Below are 11,016 nucleotides of genomic sequence, written 5' to 3' on the forward strand. Positions count from 1 at the left end.
AGTTTTTCGTAAGTGAAAAGTGATAATGAAATGTAACTTACCATAGTAATAGATAATGTTATTCTACACCCGAAAATACCAATCCGAAGAATTTTCAGTGTTGCCATCCATATAAATTACATTGCCTTTGGTGTTTCTCCTGCGCAATTTCTCATATGGTTAAGTTTATTCATAGTTTCTCACCTGTCTGAATTTACGTTAGATGGGTTTTATTTGATTAGATTTTTCTTCCTACAACTAGCCCCATTCACTTTAACATTCGGTTTCTCTCCAGTGATAATGTACGGTCTATTTAGTCCCGCTGCTTTTGCCGAAATATCAATGAATAGTTAAGCACTAGAATATTTCTCTCCTGCTTGTCTTTTTTATTATGAGTATTTCCATTATGAATTGCTTGAAACTATGATATGGTGTAGATATTGCGTTTCTGGGAGAAAGTCTCAATGGGCACAACCACAAATCACAGACCATTTGGCCACTACAGCGCCACTTTTTTAAAACAGCCGAAGATAACGACATTCTGGATTTCAGTAAAAATGACTGAAACCGTGATATGTTGTAGATATTGTGATCCTGAGAAAAAACTCTCAAGAGGTACAAGCACTCATCACTGACCGTTTGGTCACTACAAGGGTACTTTTTTTTACAACGAGCAGGAGGTAACGGTACTCTGGGTTTCGGTGTAACTGCTTCAAACTGTGATATATTGTACATATTGTGATGTTGAGAAAAAGTCTTAATGGACACAACTACCAATCAGTGACCATTTGGCAACTACTGAGCCACATTTTTAAAAACAGCAGAAGGTAAGGATACTCTGAAATTTTGGTAGAATTATATGAAACCCTGAAAAGTCCTATCCTACAACCCAGAAAAGGAATGGGTAGAGTAGCGGCCAACATCATTTAAGCATAGACAACATTCAGATGTTCATCTTGCGGAACAAAGAAAAACCTGGAAAGCCCTAGACAATTTTTCTCAGGATCACGACATGTACACTCATGTCCAAAATGATTGTCACATATCTATAAATGTCTTCTTGTAAGAATATAATTTGATAATAATTTTGTAGGGTATTTTTAATACTGATACTATGTGTATAATTGTGAAATGTATATTTGTGGTAAATTTCATAGGAAAAGAATTATAAATACTAAAATTAGAATGAATAAAACAAAATGTTGCTAAACGGTCAAGAAAGTTTTATTTTCGTTTTATTGTTCTTATTTGGTGCTCTTTTGACATGAAATTTGCCACATACATGTCTTTGCCGATTATACACATACTAACATTATAAGATATACCGGGCGAATTCATTATCAAATTTTATTCCTACAACAACATATTTATAGACATGCGACAATAATTTTGGACATGAGTGTACAAGATATCACAGTTTCATTCATTTACACCGAAATAAAAAATATCATTATACCCGGCTGTTTTAAAAAATATGGAGCTGTAGTGGCCAAACGGTCATAATTCGATAATTAGATGGATGTGTTCATCAATACTTTCTCATGATGAGAAGATCTTCAACATATCTTAGTTTTACTCAATCTTACCGAAATCCAGAACAACATTGTACTCGGCTGTTTTCAAGAAAGTATTCCTGTAGTGAACAAACAATTAGTGATTTGTGGTTGTGTCCATTGAGAATTTTTCTCAGGATGACAATATCTACAACATATCACGGTTTCTGTCATTTTGACCGAAATACAGAATATTACTATATTTTGGCTCGGCTGCTTTCAAAAAAGTAGCCTCGTAGTGGGCAAACGGTCAGTGATTAGTGGTTGTGCCCATGAAGACCTTTTCTCAGGATCACAATATCTACAACATATCACGGTTTCAGTCATTTTCACCGAAATCAGAATATCACTATCTTCGGTAGCTTTTAAGAAAGTGGCCTCGTAGTGGCCAAACGGTCAGTGAGTGTTAGTTGTGCCCATTAAGACTTTTCTTCAGGGTCAAAATATGTACAACATATCACGGTTTCAAGTAATTCTACCGAAATCCAGAATATTGTTACCTTCTGTTTCCAAACAAGCGACCCTGTAGTGGCAAAATGGTCAGTGGTTGGTGGTTATGCCAGTTAAGACTCTTTCTGAGAATCACAATATCTACAACATATCACTGCTTTAGTCATTTTTTTTTACCGAAATCCAGACTGTCGTATTTTCGGCTGTTTTCTAACAAGTGGCCCTGTAGTGGCCAAACGGTCAGTAATTTGTGGTTGTGCCCATTGAGACTTTTTCACAGAAACACAATATCTACAGCATCACGGTTTCAAGCAATACCACCGAAATCCAATTTCAGTAAGAATTGTACGGGGTCCTTTGTCATTTCGAAGGGGCCATTACCCCCTGCAATCCTTTTCTCGCAAAAACGTCAAAACCCATATTTCCTACTTTGAAGTCATCTTTGCAACGGCAGAGTTTCGTTTCTTTAAAGTGACCCCTTTAATCAAGGGGACCATTTTTTGAAAAGGAGCCCCTTGCCCCCTTAACCTACAGATGGTGATCAGAAAAATGGAAACATCTGTAGTTGGCAACAAGTCAGATGTATGGGTTGGCAGTGGTGTCGTGGCGCCCGCAGCGCTGGACCGCTGGTTGTGGTGTGTTAGGTCGGTCTCCATACTACGTCAGGCACAGTGGAACAGCAGTGTCCAGTGGTTGCAGCAGACGGAGGTAGGGTAAAATGGGAGACCTCTCAGATTTTCAAATAGGGCAAATTGTTGGTGTGCGGTTATGTGGAGTGAGTGTGACGGCAGTGGCTACGTGTGTCGCGTGGGACAGTGTCGAAGGTGATGACGGCCTACACATCACACGGGAAAACCACATCGGAGAAGCGGAACAGAGGGCGGAAGAAAATCATGAGTGACAGGTCACGCCGAGTATTAAAGCGCATTGTCACGCAGAACCGTCGTGCCACTGCGGAGCAAGTGACGGAGGAATTCAATCAGCACCTCCCCCACCCTGTTTCGACAATCACAGTCCGCCGCGAAATACATGACATGAACTTACGGGGTCGTGTTGCGTGGGCCAAACCGCTGATCAGGGATCATAACGCTTTCGCACGCCGCAAATGGTGCCGCGACCATGCAACCTGGACCGTTGAGGACTAGAAATGTGTGATATAGTCGGATGAGTCATCCTTCACCCTATTCCCAACCACGGGCCATGTTTATGAGTGGAGAACGCCCAAAGAAGCTTATGATCTGTAGTGTCTCCGCCCAACTGTGAAACATGGCGGCGGCTCGGTGATGCTATGGGACGCCATATTATGGTTTTCATTCGGTCCTGTGGTCACACATAGCGGACGAATCACTGCAAACGATTATGCCGCAATTTTAGGAGACCACTTGCATAATATGCTCCGGATCTTGTTCCCGGACAATGACGCCATCTTCCAGGATGATAATGCACCCATTCACACAGCTGGCGTTGTTGCAGCGTGGTTTGAGGAATATCGGGATGAAGTTCAACACCTTCCCTGGTCCGCCCAATCCCCAGATCTCAACATAATTGAACATCTGTGGTTCGTCTTGGAAACACGACTCCGGCAACGATTTCCATCTCCATCCTCTCTCACAAACTGGCCGATGCCCTGCACGAGGAATGGTGTAAAATTCCACTTGACACCATTCACGACCTCTATGCCTCCATCCCACGTCGCATCAAGTCTGTTCTGAAGGCGAAAGGTGGCCCGAGACCATATTAATCTGGTAAGTTGCAATTTCGTTCAGGTGTTTCCATTTTTCTGATCACCATCTGTATTTTCCGAAAGAAACGGAAGAGTACGTGTTATTTTGGATCTATTATAAATGTGCCAAGTTTGAAGAAAATCGGATGACGAGAAACCCTTGTGAAGTTATCTCCTTTACACTTTTACTTTTTGGACTTGACGGGGTTTTGCCCCAATGTCTTTAATTGGGAAATACGAATGTGAAACATGCAACTTTAGTGCTGAGAAGCATTTGTTCTGAGTGCTGAGTGCTGTAGTGCTGAGAAGCAAAAACCTCTCGTGGCAATGTTGTATAGAACTTCTTTCCAGCACTAAAGTTGCAAATGTAAGGAGTTCCATAGAACTTGGCATTCTTTCGGAATTTTTCTTTGATATTTACAAACTTACTTTGAAGTTCACCTTAGTTTAAACCATTCTTTATAATATCAATTATAGAATTGAAAGCTTCTGTGTAAGTATTGGATGACAGGCTCCATAGACAAAAACTGCCTCTTAATCTGGGCGATCAGGAGGCATTTAATACCTGTAAAGGACGAATAATAACGAGAGTAGAATATCTAAGTGCAAGCATAGTGGATTGTATGGTACATCTGATTTCATTACCTCCAAAAAAGTGGAATGTCTGGAGTCAAACCTCTTCATGACATATGTTGTTCAAAGAGTCTCTAAATAATACGGGATATCTGGAAAAAGGATAAGTTCGTAAAGTTCTCGGATAGGTCTAGGCAACTGGATTATGTAAACTATGCGAAATGTATGCCCTTCCAGAATTTTTAGCTTTTCATAGTAGAATTGTGGAGCTGCTACCCAGGCAGTATGCTCGTAAGTCTGAATGGGTTTTAGGAAAACTTTAGAAGTATTGAGAATAATGTCCAGTCGTAGTCCGCAAAGGTGACTGTTAGCATTTTGCATGATGCTCCGGAGTTGTGGGCTCCAAATAAGATAATGATCAAGAACTAAGTCTAAATAAGTGGCTTGTTTTGAAGGTTAAATTCACAATCAACTTTGACGTGAATGCTCCTTTAGATTACGTTGAATGCTCGATCGTCATTTAGGAGGCAAAAACATCACTGCCTAAGTTTTCTTAGCAGTAATGCTGAGACACCTGTTTTGCACCAATTTAGAAACAATTCCACGGCTTTGCGCAGATTCTAGTTGATTTGTTGGATTGTTTTCTCCAGCGCGAGAAATGCTGTATCGTTGTCATAGTGAAAGAAATGAATGCTCTCTGGTTGAGGTGGTATATCGGCTATACAAAGAAGATACAGTAATGCGAAAAGTGCACAACCCAAAGTACGAAAGGTAACATACAAACTGGATGAGACGTTGATTAGTTGAGGTTTTTGGTTCGATTTAGTTTAACGTCCCACGGTTATGCCTGCTAGGCTAAAGGAGACATGGATCTAGTGATTATAGTGGAATCCGAACCACTTTGGTCGTTTAACTGTACTCCCACCGGGAATCCAATCCGCGACAACGCGAACCGAAGTCAAGTGTTGTAGCCACTAGACCAAGCGGGAGTTCTATTGATTAATTGAGTTTAATGTGAGCCTATTGTATAAGAAGTTGTAAATGAATCTAATGTAGGCAACTGGGAGTTTCAACTGACTAAGTTAATAGATAAGAGCAGGGTGACTACCTTTATCAAACGTTTTCTCTAAGTCGAACAACAATAAACATGGTGGGATTTTGGTCTTATAGTGATCAGATTGGTTAGTAGCAGTAGTTGGTCATTGATACAATAGCCGGGACGGAGGGTTGGTGCAAAAGTGTAATGTTCCTGTTTGACAATTAGAAGTGTAAGTGACGAACCAGTAAGATGAGCGTTCTATGTGAGGCGTTTATCGAACGTCACAACGAGATATTTAAAGTATTATGTAGTGCAAAACGTGATCGCATAAGAGAAATATTGAGCTGTTCAGGAGTTCGTGTGGGACGGAATTTGTGCTTCTTCAGGCCAAATAAGATCATCTAAGTCTTCGTGGGGTTTAGTTTAATTTAGTTTAGTCAAGACACCATCCTATGAGTATGTCTAAGACAGATTGAAAAACGAGATTGCTTTGGTTATCGAAGAATCCAAGTGGGAGACAACCGTGTCGTCGTGCACGTGAATTTGACTTTTAAGTCGTGGCTGTTCAGTGGCATAGAGAGCGTATCAGATGGGAGACAGAACTGAGCCTTAAGGAATATCTGAACGTAGAAGAAAGGTTGGTGATTGGGATCCATTAACCTGGATATAAATACGTCTATGATGAAGGAAATTGGCAACGACTGGCACATAAGTGTGCCGTAATATAGATGAAAGGTTGTAAATGAGACCAGCATGACAAACAGTTTCAAAAGCACCTTTGATGTGAAACGAAATGAGAACAGGTAGAAGTCATTTGTTAAAGCGGTTGATCAGTAGAAATGGAAGTTTCAGTAGTTGATCACTGGTGCCAAATGCAGAACGGAAACTATTTTGTGTAGGAGATAACATGACATTTGCTGCAAGATGTAGATGTAGTCTCTTCACTAGAATTTATTGGAACTTCTTACTAAAGGCGTTGGTGAGACTGACAGGTCGGTAAGACGCCACTGCCGATCAATCCCTCTTAGGTTTTAAGAATACTACTACTTAGGAACTATTTCAAGTTTCTACTGTGTGCGAAAGTAGCTAGTTGATAAGATTGTGGAATAAAGTAGTGCAAGTAGTGCTAGAAAGACTTGAGAAGCTTGGAAAAGTTGATAATGAGAAATGTTATCGGCGCTAGGAGCTATATTTCAATGATATTTGAGGATATGCAAGGCATCATCCTGTGTGATGGGAGCAAGCAGGAGTGAATCATCAGGACAAAGTTGGTTAGTAAGGTGAACATGAAGCTCACCACTATTTTGGGTATCATAAATGTCTAGTAACTGAAACTAAAAATTTATATTAGTTGTTACTTTCTGCTATTTGGAAAGATTTACGCAAGTTGTATTTGATATTTATACCAAATAACGAATAAATTATGTTATTTTTCTTAACTCTTCACGAAAAGTTTTGTCAGCGTATGAATTTTCTGACAAAATTTACATGAGTAAAAGTCTCTTCATCTCTTGTTCAATTATGCACTTCATTGTTTTAAAGTTTTAATGCATAAGTTGACTTTGCCCCAATTGAAGCTATGTTCTAATAGGCAGAAACTTACATGATTTTCATTCAATTATAATATAGAGTAAATTGAAAAGATATACCCAAGTTGCACAAAATGACTTAAATTTGCAGAGCTAATGCTATATATCAGGTGGGTATAATATTTTTATAACTATTAATACATTCGTATTGGAGACAAGTGTTAGGTACACCAAGAAGCAAGTAAGTATGAAAAAAATTCAAATTATTTCGCCAATGTCTTTACAAATATGATATCCTGTACGTCGTAAACATTAAAAGTAACGTTTGAAATGCATGTCACTAGTATGTACACAGTTTGGCTTAAACTTTACAAAATAGCCCTACACATCGCTTTTGTTAGTGTTCATAGTAAAAAGTGAAGTCGCTGTGGTATAGTTACTAAGGCATATAGGTATCAACCAGACAACTAGATTCCTTCTCCGCGGAGGGGGCCGCGGTGGCTCAGTGGTAGAGCGTTCACCTCTGGTACTTGGGGTCCCGGGTTCGATCCCAGCCCCCGCCAAGTGAACTTTGTGGTGGGCAAACACCGTGTGCGTGGGTTTCCTCGGGGTTCTCCCGTTTCCTCCCACTTTCTTCATCCCACCATTTCTTTCATTACTCATCATCACCGTCTCCTTTAGCCTAACCGGCATAAGCGTGGGACGTAAAACTCACAGTTTTTTCCTTCTCCGCGGGATGGGAGGTGGACGATTTATTTCTCGTTTTACCTTCCTTTGCTCCCTAATAACGGATACGTTCGCTCTTAGAAATTAACGCTATGGTTACGAAGCGGGTTTGTCCGTTCTCAGTATTGTTTTTAGTCTTTTATTCTTACCAACATGCTTCATGTGGTCAGCTCCAATACGAATCACGGACATTGCCTATAGATTTTCATCGCCTCTAAATTTCATAAAACTGCTTCCACTCCAGTTTCCATCTAATGTTTCGAAAACTGCGATGATTTTTTAAAGGATAAGTCAGTTCCGATTCGATTTTTTTTTTTTTTTTTTTTTTTTTTTTTTTTTTTTTTTTTTTTTTTACGAACGTGAACCGGATGTTTCCCATGAAAGGGCTCCTTCTTCCAGCACATGCTTTTTCTTTTCAAGTAGAAGATGCTCTTTTAGGGTGTCTATGCCTACCCAATTAGTTTTAGCTCTTCTCTGAGTTGAAAAGTTTCCAGATTATTAGCATCACGTTACTGGGACTTATAAGATTGTCATGCTAGTACATACATACCGCTGTAAATCTACACCTAAGTTTTCCAACTACGGTGTCATGATGTCGTGAGATTTTCGTTATACAGTAAATTCATAATATAAAATTAATTTAAAAATGTAATAAAACAAAACTAAATTTTCCTCTTTACGTTCAGTAACAAAAATGTTGATTTCTACAATTGTGTGCGGGCAATATTCAATGATGGCACTAGATGTTTATGTCCTTATATTGCGTAATAGAATCTGTTTTATCTGCATAAATAAAAATGAATGTAACTATATTTGACGACCAACTCCTTACCTGCTGTACCGCTCTTGACGATTTTTGGTACATGAATGAACCCTATCTTAACTTAGGTTATCATCAGACTTTCAGTAAGGGGTTAAGAGAGAGAGAGGGGTGACATGTAAAGATATTGAACACGGCTGATTTCGGTGTCTAATCCATAGTTTTCGGGGGCATTGAGGTGAATGGTAACACTCCAGATGTTGTTTAAGTCCAAATCCACCCCCATCGGTATAGGGTAAGGAGTGTGGTGTGTAAGGGGTGACATTAGGGATTTTTGTATTATTATACTTTCATTGATATGCGTATTGTAAGAGAGGAAGGAGTTCAAACACTTTACATAATCCTATTCTCATGGTGCAAAGAACTGGTATAACACGATACTATGCTTAACTTAAAGATTATTGGTTCCAATCTTGGGTGCTTAGCAAAAGAAGACAAGCAACAGTAAATAATTGTATAAAGAATAGATCGAGCTATTAGACAGTGCATACTTTGTAAGAAAGCATAGATATACTGTAGAAGAAATTAGGAATTAGCTTATGTGGCACTAACTGACACTGGGCAAGAAGATAACTGACATTGGGCTAACTAGGATATCTTGCTCTAGGGGGAGAGGTGTCATTGCATCTTACTTCTGAAAATTGTATGAACCTTTTAGAAGATCTTGTTATAATAGTCTTTGTATTACCTCCTGACTCTTTCCCCTTCCCCATTATCATCTCTTCCAATTCTTTAGTTCTCTCGCTCTCTCCTTCACTTCTTTAGTATTTCACATGAGATTAGTTCCAAATTAATCTCACTCATTATTTCTTTTATATTCATTTTTCCTTCTTTACTTGTATTTTCAAACACAAGTATTATGTGTTCTAACCCTACGATGTCATGTAATGTAGATCAGTAAAAATTTATTACATCAGAAATCTGTTTTAATTATATATTTCCTATGTTATGTTGCTATTAAGTAACTACCTACAAATCTATTCTAATAGTGAATTTAGCCCTTAAAGCAATTTGTAAAATCTTTCATTTTAATTTTTATTATAAATCGCTGTCTTCCACTGGTACTGCAGCTTAATTATACATGCCTTTGCTAACGAAGAAACACAATGATGACCAGTCCGTTAAGTGCTTACAAGGGACTTCAGAAGAAATTCACTGAACTGTCAGATTTACAGCCTTCTGACTGCATTATTCCTTACTATTTAAATTGCACCCCTCTAAAAGATATGGGGTTATCTTCATACGCTGTGACGGTACTCGAGATTTATAAGCTAAGGTCACCTCTATCTTGATGACATAGATTCAAATTACCGACTTTCACGGTATGACCACTGTCCCGGGCCCTGTCTATCTACTTGTCATTCAACTAGCGCCAAGAAGTACCACGCAGACGACCAACCAATCACTTCACGGACCCAACGACATGTCTTACTTACTCATTTGGGAGGTATCCCTTCCCCAGTAGGGACAACAGGGTATCAAGCTCTGACTACGTCATTTACGGAAGAGGTACACCATACATAACCGATACCAATGGGTGATTTTCATCTGATTCAGGCAGATGTTCCATTTGTGAGACACAATTGCTGTCACTCAGTAAGAGAGGCTTTCAATATCCTGCCTTAACAATCCATGGTGAGATACAGTCCTGGTCCCAAAATGCTCATGTTATTGACCCGTTTGGGAAGGTATAATTGCTTGCCTCCCCAAGTAGAGGATCCCATCACTACCTTCACCTAAATTCATTGTTAATCTGTATTATCCTAGAAGGAAGAGCAATATTTATTGTGCAGCAATGTTCGAATTCTCCTTTAAATACTGCGTGTTTGTGTATCACGTTTAAAGTAATCCTGTCTACACCATTACACCATTAGTAGATCAGCACTACTCTTGAGTCCTCTTCCTCTTTCTGAACAAGGGCTTAGAATCGACTTCAGCGGGGTCAATTAACGTGGTAATAGAAAGATTCTCCACCGGAAGTTTCATATATATATATATATATATATATATATATATATATATATATATATATATATATATATATATATATATAAATTACGTTCCTGCACTATGTCCTGTATAAGCAAACGGAGAAGTACGATTAATGAAAATGAAAATAAATGATTGTGAAAAAATTGGTAGAATAAGTATATAAGAGGAAATGAGAAATCCTAAGGACAAGCTGTTTCCACCATAAACACGATCTGGGATCAAACCAGGGTCTCATCACATCAGAGGTGAGTTCTTTACCACTGAGCAATCGTGCTCCCGATACCCGAAAGAAGTCTGGACAAGAACATTTACTTACTGCTTGAAATATGATGGCACATTAGCTTAACGAAAGATGTCACATCTCTGGTTTGAAAGGTCCTTGGTACGATCACACGTCAGAGTTTGTGGTGCATAACATTGTAATGATGGTTTTGAAAGGAGGTCTTCATTTTTCTTCCGCATTCTCATTCTTTTTTTTTTTTAATCTTAAAACGCATAACCTGGGACATAAAACTACTACATTCATTTCTTTTTAGATTTCAAGTTCAAATACATGAGTCATTTACTTCTATTTTATATGACACCATGATTGTTATTAATTGACTGATTGTAGTTCTAACGATCCTGTCAGA

The sequence above is a fragment of the Thermobia domestica genome, chromosome 8 (genome assembly GCF_964235325.1).
Source record: "Thermobia domestica chromosome 8, izTheDome1.hap1.1, whole genome shotgun sequence".
Lineage (NCBI taxonomy): Eukaryota > Metazoa > Arthropoda > Insecta > Zygentoma > Lepismatidae > Thermobia > Thermobia domestica.